Consider the following 11,995-nt stretch of genomic DNA (forward strand, 5'->3'; position numbering starts at 1 on the left):
TGACTGTTGACGTCTCTGGCTCCTTTGTTAGGTGGATTCTAATCTTCAACCCGATAGGAGCTATCAAAGTTAATGGATAAAAATCGAGTTCCCCAAGAATGACATTTACTTTGTGCCCTCTTCCCCCTCCATTGTGAGTAGGTGGGGGTTTTGGTTGATATTCTGTTATTGAGGTGGGTTTACGGGCCCGTCCAGTATAAGAGCCTTCTTATCTATCAAGTTTTGTACCTAATGTTTGAGTTGCCAGCACTAATCTGTAGAGTGCCTTAGAGAACCCATATGAAATTGATAAAACAAGTAGGGGTTGTATCCTAGTCCTTTCTCAGCTTCTAGATTTGGTGGCCTTTTAGCGAGATATTCTCCCCTGAGCAAGATCGGGAGTAATTCTGATAATGTCATTGGCAATCTGGTAAATACCCTATTAACTCTATTAGGTCGTGTTTGCTGATTCTGTCCATATTGTGGTGTGGGCTGTGTTGGCATGGTCTATAGAGGAACCATCCAAAAAGGATTTTGTGGTGTTGGAGCCCAGGAAGTTCGAGGTACTGGCATCTAAGGTACTTGTGGTGCCACTGGTCTCTGAACTAGTTCTTCAATAAAGAGAGGTTGACTAGGTTGTACATTATTGACTTGTGTTTCCTCTCTTTTTGACAAAAGATATTGACTTTTTCTATGCCGATGTCCCTGCTGCTGCACTTAAGGTTGTGAAATCAAATATTAAACCAATTCGGATCCCGTCCTCGACCTAGTCTGCTACTTGAATAAGATTTGAGAAAGTACCAGTGGTATGCCCTACTATATGGGTGTAGAACAAATGTCCCAATGTAGAGCTAAAGGTGGTGTTCATCTCTTGTTCGATCATAGGGAGTCGTACCTGGGAAACTGACTTTTGCCACCTCTGGCGTACTCTTTTACTGTTTCCCTCTACTTCATTGTCATTCTAGCCATATTATTCTAGTCCAACCCCACATCTATGTTGAACCTGTAGTTGTGCCAGAACATCTCAGCCAAGTCATGTCAGTTCTTGATAAGTGAGTGGTCCAATCCTGAGAAGCCATTTGAGAGCCGACTTGGTTAGACTTCTCTAAAAAAACTATACCAACAATCTGTCATCCTTGCCATATTGGCACATCGATCCGCAATATAGTTTGAGGTACGACAGAGGACACCCAACGCCATTATATTTCTCGAATTCCGGACATTTGAACTGCTGGCATTGGGAAAGAAGCAAAGGTCCCTAAATCTTGTCCCTCCTAAAGTATTTGTACCTTTTATTTGTCTCATTTCCTCTTAGAAAGACTCAATCTACTGAACCATTTTGTCATCAGTGGCATTTTTGGCCTTAGGCACCCTGAAGTCACACTCACGTCTGGGATTACCACCGGAGACGGTTGATTCTATGGGATGTAAAGTGGAGGGTCCTGATACATTGGCACACTAGGAGATGGGGTGGTCTGTTGATCTGGTCATGTCTATTCAGGGGGTTCCAGATTTGATCAAGATGCTTGGTAGTTAGTACTACTCAAAACGACCATCAACATTTGTTCCTTTCTTTTTGCTATTTCTACTAGCTTCGCTATCATTGCATTAGCCTCGGCAAGTTCACTTGTTGCAGGTTGTGGGTCCTCTGAGTTTTTCATAATTGATGTAGATCGAAGAAAATACAGAGGTTTCTCAGGGTGTTTGTACTTCTTTCGTTTGGCCACCTTGTTCATATAGAAGACCAAATGTTACTGTCTTGTTTACAAAAAGGAACATGTATGATGTTTATTAAGTTTGACAATTATTCAGGATAACACCCAAAAGGAAAATTTTAGTTAGGTAAAAAAAAAATGTGGTTCGTCAGTGCGGAGCTGGATTGTTTAAGAAAAAAGAATTACATCAGCACGGAGCCGGCATTAACACGGAATTGGAAGAACATTTTGAGAAAAAATTACATCAGTTGGAGTTGGCATCGACATGAAGTTGGTATAATTAAAAAACGATTACATCAGCACAAAGCTGGCATCAGTACGGGACAGGCATCAACACGGAGTCAATAAAATATTTTTAAAAAGAATTATATTAGCCGAAGTTGGCATTGGCACAGAGTCGGTAAAATAAAAAAACAATTACATCAGCACATACTGGCATTGACACCGAGTCGGTAAAATATTTAAAAAAGAATTACATCAGTCAGAGCTGGCATCGACACAGAGCCGATATAATTAAAAGAAAATTATATCAGTACGGAGCTGGCATCAAAACGGAGTTGGTAAAATATTTTGAAAAGGGAATTTCATTAGCACGAGGCTGGCATCGATACGGAGTCAGTAAAACATTTTGAAAAAGAATTACATCAGCTGGAGCTGGCATCGACACAGAGTTGGTATAATTAAAAAGTGATTATATCAACACGAAGCAAGCATCAGCACGGAGCTAGCATCAAGATGGAGTTGGTAAAATATTTTGAAAATAGAATTTCATCAACATGGGGCTGGCATCGACATGGAATCGGACGAACATTTTTTAAAAAGAATTACATCAGTTGGAGCTGGCATCGACATGGAATCGGTAAAATATTATTTTTTATTTATTTTTTTAAAAGGGAATTACATCAGCACGAGGCTGGCATCGACATGGAGTCGGTAAAACATTTTAATAAAAGAAATTGCATCAGTTGAAGCTGGCATTGACACGGAGTCGGTATGACATTTTGTAAAAGTAGATTTAACTGAAACAAGTAGAGTTGTTTGATTGGTTGTCATCCTTGTTAAATCACTGATGAGTGTAAACACTCCATCTTTGCACTCGCCTGATTAATCAACTCATTAACCCGATTGCAACGGTTCCCAATGATGGATGATTATTACAATGCTTTATTTTGTTACCAGATATGTTTCAGAAATCCGGATGAGGTATCTCAAATTACAAAAACTGTAGAAACCACGCTACGCTACGAAAATATAACCCCAAAAGCTTAGAAATCATCATTTTTCACATAAAAAGAAGCTTCACGATAAAAAATGATCGAATTATCAAAATACCCCTAATCTTAAAATATCCCTAGAACCTACCATTACGCTTAGGAAAACCCTTTCGAACACATAAAATAACAAATCGAAACCAAATAAATCATTTCGTCAAATTTCACAGAATTTGACAAAATTACGAAAATGCCCCTCACAAAGTTCACGACCATTTCACACAAAAAATTTCATAAATGACACAAACCAATATTTCCATTGAATTTCTGATGAAAAATCGATTCTTAAACATCTTAGAACATCAAAATCCGACTTAAAACGCAAAAAGTCCTCTCCGAGGGCAAAACGGTAATTTCACAATTTTTATAATTAAAAAATTTGAAATTAATAAATAAAATATAAAATAATTAAAGTGAAATATTAATAAAATTAATTTAAAATTTTAAACTAAAAAATTAGGTCAATTAGGCTCTCAGGCAAAATTGTTGAGGGTTGTCAAGATATTTCTTCAAGGACCCCTCCATTTGGGGGTCCAAAGAATTAAAGATATAATAGAACGGGGTTCTCCAAAAAATTAAAGTCAATCAAGCAAGACTAAAGTCAAGGTATTAAAGTCAATCAAGTAAGACTAAAGTCAAAGTTAAAGTCAATTAAGTAAGACTAAAATCAAGATATTAAAGTCAATCAATTAAGACTAAAGTCAAAATCTTAAAGTCAATCAAATAAGACCAAAAGTCAAAACTCCAATAGAGTTCTAATTAAATAATAATTCTATTTAATAGAATTCTAACTAAAATATAGCTCTACCTAAAACAATTCTAACTAAAATACAACTCTAACTAAAAGAATTCTAATTAAACACTAATTCTATCTAAATCAACCCTTAAAACAAATCTATAAATAGGGGTCCTCACACCCTATTTTCGTATCAAATAAAAAATCCTAAGAGAAATAGGTCAAAAAACTTCCCTAGCCTCCCACAAACCTAAATTTTGAAGTCCCAACTCCTTACCTAACACCCATACTTCGATTTTACCCTGAAAAATACCTAGAAGCCCTTCAAAAACACCCCAAAATCGATAATAAAATTTGAAGAATCTAGATCTAAGGAAGAGATACCTTGCCTCGGAGATCCGAAATCAGATCCGGAGACAGAAAGAAGTAAGAAATACGGTAGAAGGAGCAATTTTATCAAATCTGAGGGAATAGAACCGTTGCGTTCGAAGGTAAAATCTATTTTATTTTTTCTATCTAGGTTTTTGTTAGGAATGTAGTCTTATTTGGGATAAGTGGAGACCGGCATTGGTCGGGCGGGGTTGGTGCCTAACACCTTCCAACCGTGTAATGTGATCCCCGGATTCAGTTTTTCTTTAGTAGATTAGTTTCTTTATTCGTTTAGAATCATTATTCGGTTCCTAGACCGTAATAACTAGGTGGTAACTCCCAAACCTCAAGGGTCAAAAGCGGATCCGCCACCCCGCGGATCGAGGGCGCTTTCAGTAGCGACTCCACTGGGGACAATTGAGGATCAAACTTGAAAAACCCCAAGTATGGGAGCATTGCTAAAACGATCTAGATTTTTTTTTTAGTTGTTAGTTTATCTGTTTATTTATTTGTTTGTTTGTTTTTATTTTTCTATCATCCTTTCCGTTCAATGATTGATCGTGTGTTTGGATATTTCACCATTGCATGTTAATATTATTTTATTATCATGGCTTAATCGAGGGTTACTTAGAATGACCCAAAGTAATCAAAAAATCAAGAAGTTTAATTGAGGATGGAGTGTTGATTAATGAACGTTGGAATTTTATATTTTATATTTTATATTTTTATTCTTTCTTTAAGCATCGTTTTTTTTTTAAACAAATAATAATAGAAGTAAAATTTTTGTTTAAGGGTGGGCGATGTATCCTTCGACGACGTTTTTATTTTGTATTTTTATCTTCTTAAAAAAAAAAAATTCTGTTAACAACAATAATGGGCTAATAGAGTTGGTGTGTAACACGTAGAAATCAATGCTTTTAAAATCTCACATTTAAAAAAAAAAAAAAAAAAAAAAAACAAAAGAATTTTTTTTTTAGGTTCTGTTTACAGCAATATTGGGTTGGTGTGTAATAGACAAAAATCGATTTTTTTAATATCACACCATCTTCTTAAAATGTTGGTTCATCTGATTTCATCGTTTCTTCAACAGAGACCAAATCGGTCTCTGAAAATAAAACCAGCCATTTGAAGCTATTATCCATTGATTCTATTTAGAAGAAGACTAATCTAATTCCATCGTCTTCAACCGAACCAAATCTGAGATCGATCCTCATCGTCTTCAACCGAACCAGATCAGAGACCGATCAGCTTTGGTCTCTCAACCCGGTCGATATTGACCAATTCGATCGGTTTACAATCTATGAAAACGACCATTTTCCTCCAACGGAGTGGCATGGAGCTGCAAATCAATAGCCATCCCGAAACCTAATCAGTTTTGAAGGATTTCCCATGAAAATCGACGTTGTTCCCGGCTGAAGTGTGTAGAGTTTGTTCTGATTCAGATTGGCATGAAATCTTAAGGACATGAACTGATCTTGCCAGATCGAGACATAAATCATTCTGTTCTAATCGAATCAAACCCGATATGGATCGATTTTCTCTTTAAAAGGAGTTTCTTGACAGATTTTTTTAGTTTTTTTTTCTTCTCTTCTACGATCAAGTCATTAGAGGTTGTTCATGAGAATCCCAATATCTTTTGATCAGATCATCTTTAAAATCTTTCGATTTTATTTATTTTTTTTTTTTTCTTCTTCATGAGAATCTCAATTTTTTCTTTCGATTTGGAAATGGGTAGAAACCAGGTCCATCGATTTTACTAGAATCATAATTTTGGAGTTCATAGATTTTTTCTCTCGGCTCTTCTCTTGATTAGTTGACATTATCGATTCTAGTTTTCTTTGCTGCTTTTGGTTTTGGATAGTTAAGAATATTAAAAGTCAAAAACAAATTGGATTGAGATGACAGAATGGAATAGATGGTCATGGTGAGCACGAAGTGGGATTTTTCGTTGTAACCCATGTCAATGGGATCGGCTGCGAATCATCACTGGTTCTAAGAACCAATTACTCAATGTGGTTTCAAAATATCATCCCAATCCTATTGTGCGAATTTTTATTGGGTGGAAAGCATTGATCAATAGTTTCAAATTAAAAATCGGATTTCGCAAGTGTTCTACAATTTTCAGACAATTTTTCGATAATTAAAAGGGATTAACTTACATCGAATTACACTTCCATCAAACCCCTGAACTGATAAAGGAATTTTTTTTTTAAATAATAATAATAAATCCAGATTTGTGTGTTGCCAACAGCAACATATATTTTCTTTCATAAAACTCTTCGATTTTAAAATCAATTTGTTTTCTAAAAAAAAAAAAACATCACTCTTGATCTCATCAATTACTGCTCTATTTTTAATTCAATATTCCTTGAAGTTCCAGATTATTTTGGGCCACCCAAAATAACCCTTGATTGGACCATAAAAATTGCAAAACTTGTGCCTATTGCAATGATGGGATCTAATTAATTATTATTGATTAATTTGCCATAATTGATTAGATGTGCATGTTAAATCTTAAATTGAACCATATGAAGAGGTGTACATGTTTAAATCTTAAATTAAATCACATGAATATGTTTCTGATCAATGAATGCCTTTACCTGTATGGTTTAATACCTCTGCTTGTAAGATTTGATCAAGCCCATGGGCCTAGTGTTTGAAAAAGGCCCCGGGCACACCCCACCTTGTTTTGCACACACCGCATGCACGTTTACTGTTTTGCACGCTTGCACGTCCCATATAGCCAACGTGGCACTAGTGCGTGGCCCGGTCTCTTCGGAGATGCGACGTCATTCATGAAAACCATAACTCCAGTCACGTACCTTAGGGTATATCAAACTGGGGCATCAGTACCGTCTGATCAGGTGACTCTGAAAGGTATATCGATGTACTCAGGCTAGAGCGACCTGAGCTTTTGACCTATTGTGAGCCACATAGTCACATGTCCCGATTGCCAAAGTAGTACTAGTACGTAGTCGGTCCCCTCGTGTGATGCCAAATCATTTACGAAAGCTACAACTCTCGACTTGTACCCGTAGGTATATCAAAGATAATCCAAGTACATCAATTGCACTTCTTGATCAAAACCAGTGCCTAAGCAAGATCCTGTCCCGCTGTACCCTACTGTACGAAGGGGATAAACTACGTCTATTCTAGACGAGAGGTATTTAAGTGGGTCCTTACTCAACATCGTGCGCCACCTCTCAACTGGGGATCAAACTGGCTATTTTTGACTTCAGAGAAGTGAATTGGAGTTTTAGATTATCACTTATACGGTATATCAAACCAAGTCACCATGTACCGTCCGATTGAGTACCCTTGAGAGGTATATAAGTGCACTTAGGCAAGGGTGGCCAGATAAATTACATTGCACATAGTAAATCTAGAGTCTAGAAGCCTTCCTATAGGTCACAACCTGAACTGACTATGGGTGTTCCTGAGTTGCTTTATTCAATCCAATCAACAGGTAAGTTGGCGGACCGATCCAGAATAATCAAACAAAATCTGCAATATCGGTTCGACCCAATCGGTGAAATGTACCGATTAATTTGAACTACTGAAACCAGTTGGCCCAATTGACAAATGGATCAAACTGATTAATACCAAATCAGTTGGACTAATTGTTTTCACTTTTAAAGATCCATACCACTTTGTATAGAAAGATTCAATCTTAGGATCAAATTAATTTGTTTGATCAAAGGTTCAATCCCAATCAGGGTAGACCCGTGTCTAACCTTTCTCACTTTCTTGGTCACTATGAACTTATAGTGCATTTGGATTCGATATTTTCCACCGGACTTGGGCTATTCTATATCGAAACTTTAATCATGTGGTTAAGAGTCAAACCTTTAGAGTAAATGGTTAACCTTGGTTTACTTCCAATCAGGTGATAATTGATCCCAAACATTCTAAACCTCCATCTGTATTACTTTGGGTCCGCGAAAAAAGTCGTCTTTCTTGAGTACCATTGCCAAGTAGTCAGTCTTTGCCACAAGAAGAAACGAGTACCATGGATGAAGCTGTGCTCCGTCAGATTTTAGAATTTTTTTAAGCACAGATTATTGCTTTTGTCCAAACACAAATCGAATCCCTGAAAATTGAAAAGAAAAAAGATAAAGTTATAGAACTTCAAGATGTGTTTGACTTCGTTGAAAACCAAGAAGATGATCAGTTACACATCGACCCTGTCCTAGCTCATCGAATAACTCAGGTTGAAACTGCTTTAAAGAATATTAAAGACCCCGATGATCTTACTCTTGGATTAGGGGCAATGACTTTGTTTCCCACGGTCCGTCTGTTAGAGAATTTCACAATGCCAGATATGGAGAAGTTTGACGGTATTGGATGCCCTAGGACTCACTAAAAAGTATATGTCGGCATAATGTAATCTCAAGGTCTGAGTGAAGAACAGATGGTTCAACTTTTTCAAAGAACCCTTACAGGTCCTGCCCTACGCTGGTTAATGTCATTGGACTCATCTCGGGTAAGAACATGGCATGAATTGATGAAAAAATTTATTGGTCGATATTCATTCAACACGAATATTGAATTCACAAGAAGAGACCTAGAAACTACTAAACAAAAACCCGGGGAAACTTTCACTGAGTTCATTGCTCGATGGAAAGCTAAAGCCACTCAATTATGGGACCGACCTTAAGAGAAGGAACAAGTCAAGATTATTCTCAGGAATCTCACTCCAAATTATGCCAAGTACTTGATACCTCAGTACCTTCCCACTTTTCAATCCTTTCTTGAGGCTGGAAATCAAGTTGAGGATGCCTACTCTTCGGGACTTTTTGGTAACTCGTCTGAGTCAAAACCCAAACATTTCAAACCTAATGTCAATTCCTTATAAGTGGCCAACACCTCATTTGCACTATCTCCTCAAGTTACTCAGCCTTCACAAACTAAGCCTAAGAGACAGTTTGCCAATCTTAGAATGTTTCTTAGTGTTGCTTATCAAAAATTGATGAAAAGGGGATTGCTGACACCTTTACAACGTAATCATTTACCTAATCCTCTTCCCCCAAACATGCAAAATGGGCAATTCTGTGAATTCCATCAAATGCCTGGTCATGTCCTTGACAGGTGTATTACTCTCCGACATGTTATCCAAGACCTTATTGAGCAAAGAAAAGTCATCATACCCACTCATACTACTCCCAATGTTAAGACTAACCCTTTGCTTACTTTTCAAAATCAACCTCCTCCTACTCTGAACCTAATATCCATATCCAAACCTGAATCAATTGACCCAATTTCCTTCATTCACCCAATTGGTTTTAACAGTGCATTCGTTCCATGCCAGAATGAGCTCAACTATCTTAAGGCAGTGACAGAATTGAAGAACAGATAAATCATTGAAGCAACGGGTTGTCTCGCATATGACAGGCTTGAATCGGAATATGAAGAGATAGTAAAAGCAGGCAAGTTCAAGTCGTCCATCGAAGATAACTGAAGTGGCATAGACTCTAGAATTGTGTCCCTCCATTCAAAATGATGTCATCTTTTAAGTCTTCTTAGTTTTCTTTTTTTAGCTTCAGTTGCATCAGTCTTTGAATTCAATTAGTCATCTTTATTTTTGGATTTTAGTAAGGTTTGTCAGTCTATGTTCTTTTCAATTCCAATAAAATAAAGAAACTTTTGATTATCATGTGTGCAATAATGATGTGAATATAAAATCTAACACGAGAAATGATTTAAAGCTCACTAACCAAATTTGATAAATATTGGAATTAAAGAGTACAATCAAGAAGTACAAATTGGTAATATGTTATCCTCAGGAAAACATGAGAGAATAGTAAACCTACTTGAGAAATTCAACAATGTTCTTGCATGATCTCATAAGGATATATGGATGGATTACACAAAAACATAGATCAAGTCAAGAGTGATTTCAAAGTCAAAGATTATTGGTCAAAAATGATATAGTTGAAAGCATCGACATAGATGCTAAGACTTACAAGTGGATCTATCATGTTTCTCACTCAAAAGAGGAGAGTTTCATTCATAAGAGAATAAAAGATTTTCTCGAAGTTTTAGAAGAGATGAATAGTCAGAAAACTCAATTATACTCGATTTCACAAAAGAAGACTAAAGAATATTCATTCTTAAAAGAAGACCTTACTCGACAGAGCAATCCAGATATCAAAGGAGGCCTCCTTTGGTCGAATCATTTCCCTGTCTTACCAAAAAAAAAGCTTTCTTTAGCCTTTCGTAGTCTTTTAAAAAAAAAATTAAATAGCCTCTTCTTTCTAAATCACACCGACCAACCTTGGGAGGGAATCTTAGTATGAACTACGTTTTAACCTGATCCCAAAAGAAAAAGAAATATTTGGGGTACGTAAGCAACCTGAGAAGTTACTTCAGGCTCGATCATGTAAAGAATAAATGTATTCTCTTAAAAAAAAGTGTCATCTAAAAGGAAAATCCCCTATTGAAAGGTTCAAAAGAAAAGAATGCCAAACTAAAGGCATTAGAAAAAAGAATCAAAAGAATTGATAAAAAGTAAACAATGCCAAACTAGGAGCATTTAGAAAAAATCAAAATAATTTACAGAAAAGAAAGAATATCAAACTAGGGGCATTTTGGGAAATTGAGCCTTATATCTTTTCTTTCTAAACCATATCCTAAGCCCACCTATTAAGTCCTCCTGAATGTTAATTGACTTGGTTAAGGTGCAGGGAACCAAGAAGTTATCAAGTTGGTTATTCAAGATCATCAAGAAAAAAAGAGAAGTCCGCTAAGTCAAAAATCCGAAAATGTGACTTAGGCAAAATTTAGGACATACCCATAAAAAAGAAAGCCTGCTAGGTTGAAAACCTGAAAAGGTGACTTAGGCAAAAATCAAGGCATCATCAGAAAAAGAAAAACAAAGCTCGCTAGATTGAAAACCTGAGGAGGCGATCTAGACAAAAATTAGGGCATCATCAAATGGGAGGAAAGGTCCCATCAATAAGAAAAATTCAAAAAGAAGCTTGTGTAGAAACTAGAAAATGAAAAATCATTCAAGTCACAATATTCGTTTTCAGCCAAGAGCTCACATCCGATGAAGACAATGTTGAAGTCGAGACGAAGACAATGTTGAAGTTGAAAAAATCAGAAGTCATCTTGAACATTGTAGGATCTTCAAAAGTATGTTTACTTGTTCAAGTGTTCGCTAATAGAAGATGTAGAACCATCAACCACTTTGAACAGAAAGATCTTCTATTCTAATATTTATCAAGATTTTTTAAAGTCCAGCTCAAGTATTTTCAAAAGAAATTCGAAAGAAAATGATCAATCCCTTATTGCACATATGATAACCTTAAGAGTCTTAAATTTAACGAAATGTCAGTTCTTCTATCTGTCATACATCAAAGTCCATATTTTTCAAGCGTAATTCATTCCATCAGTCTCGTAGTCAAGTTCTAGTTAAAGTCAACCTTGAAACTAGGAGCATTTTATGAAAGTCATTTATTTCCAAAGTTTTATTCTTAATCACATGATAAAAAAAAATCTTACTTAGAAGTCCGATGCAGTCCAATGATAATTATGAATCCAGATGCATGATAAGCCAATAAAGGCCCAATTTTTTAAACTTTGAGCTCGATTAATAGGATTGTTTAAGTTCCTATAAATCTAATTCTGAGAAACGTGGTTTAGTAAGTTCGAGTCCGAGAAACGTGACTCCAACTTTTTGAATCATAGAATGAATAGGCTTTTTGAAGTACCTATAAACCTAAGTTCGAGTCCGAGAAACAAGACTCCAACTTTTTGAACCATAGAATGAATAGGCTTTTGAAGTGCCTACAAACCTAAGTTCGAGTCCGAGAAACGAGACTCCAACTTTTTGAATCATAGAATGAGTAGGCTTTTTGAAGTGCCTACAAACCTAAGTTCGAGTCCGAGAAACGAGACTCCAACTTTTTGAATCATAGAATGAA

This window comes from Akebia trifoliata, chromosome 11, assembly GCF_017979445.1.
Source record: "Akebia trifoliata isolate Shusen 1 chromosome 11, ASM1797944v1, whole genome shotgun sequence".
NCBI classification, from domain to species: domain Eukaryota; kingdom Viridiplantae; phylum Streptophyta; class Magnoliopsida; order Ranunculales; family Lardizabalaceae; genus Akebia; species Akebia trifoliata.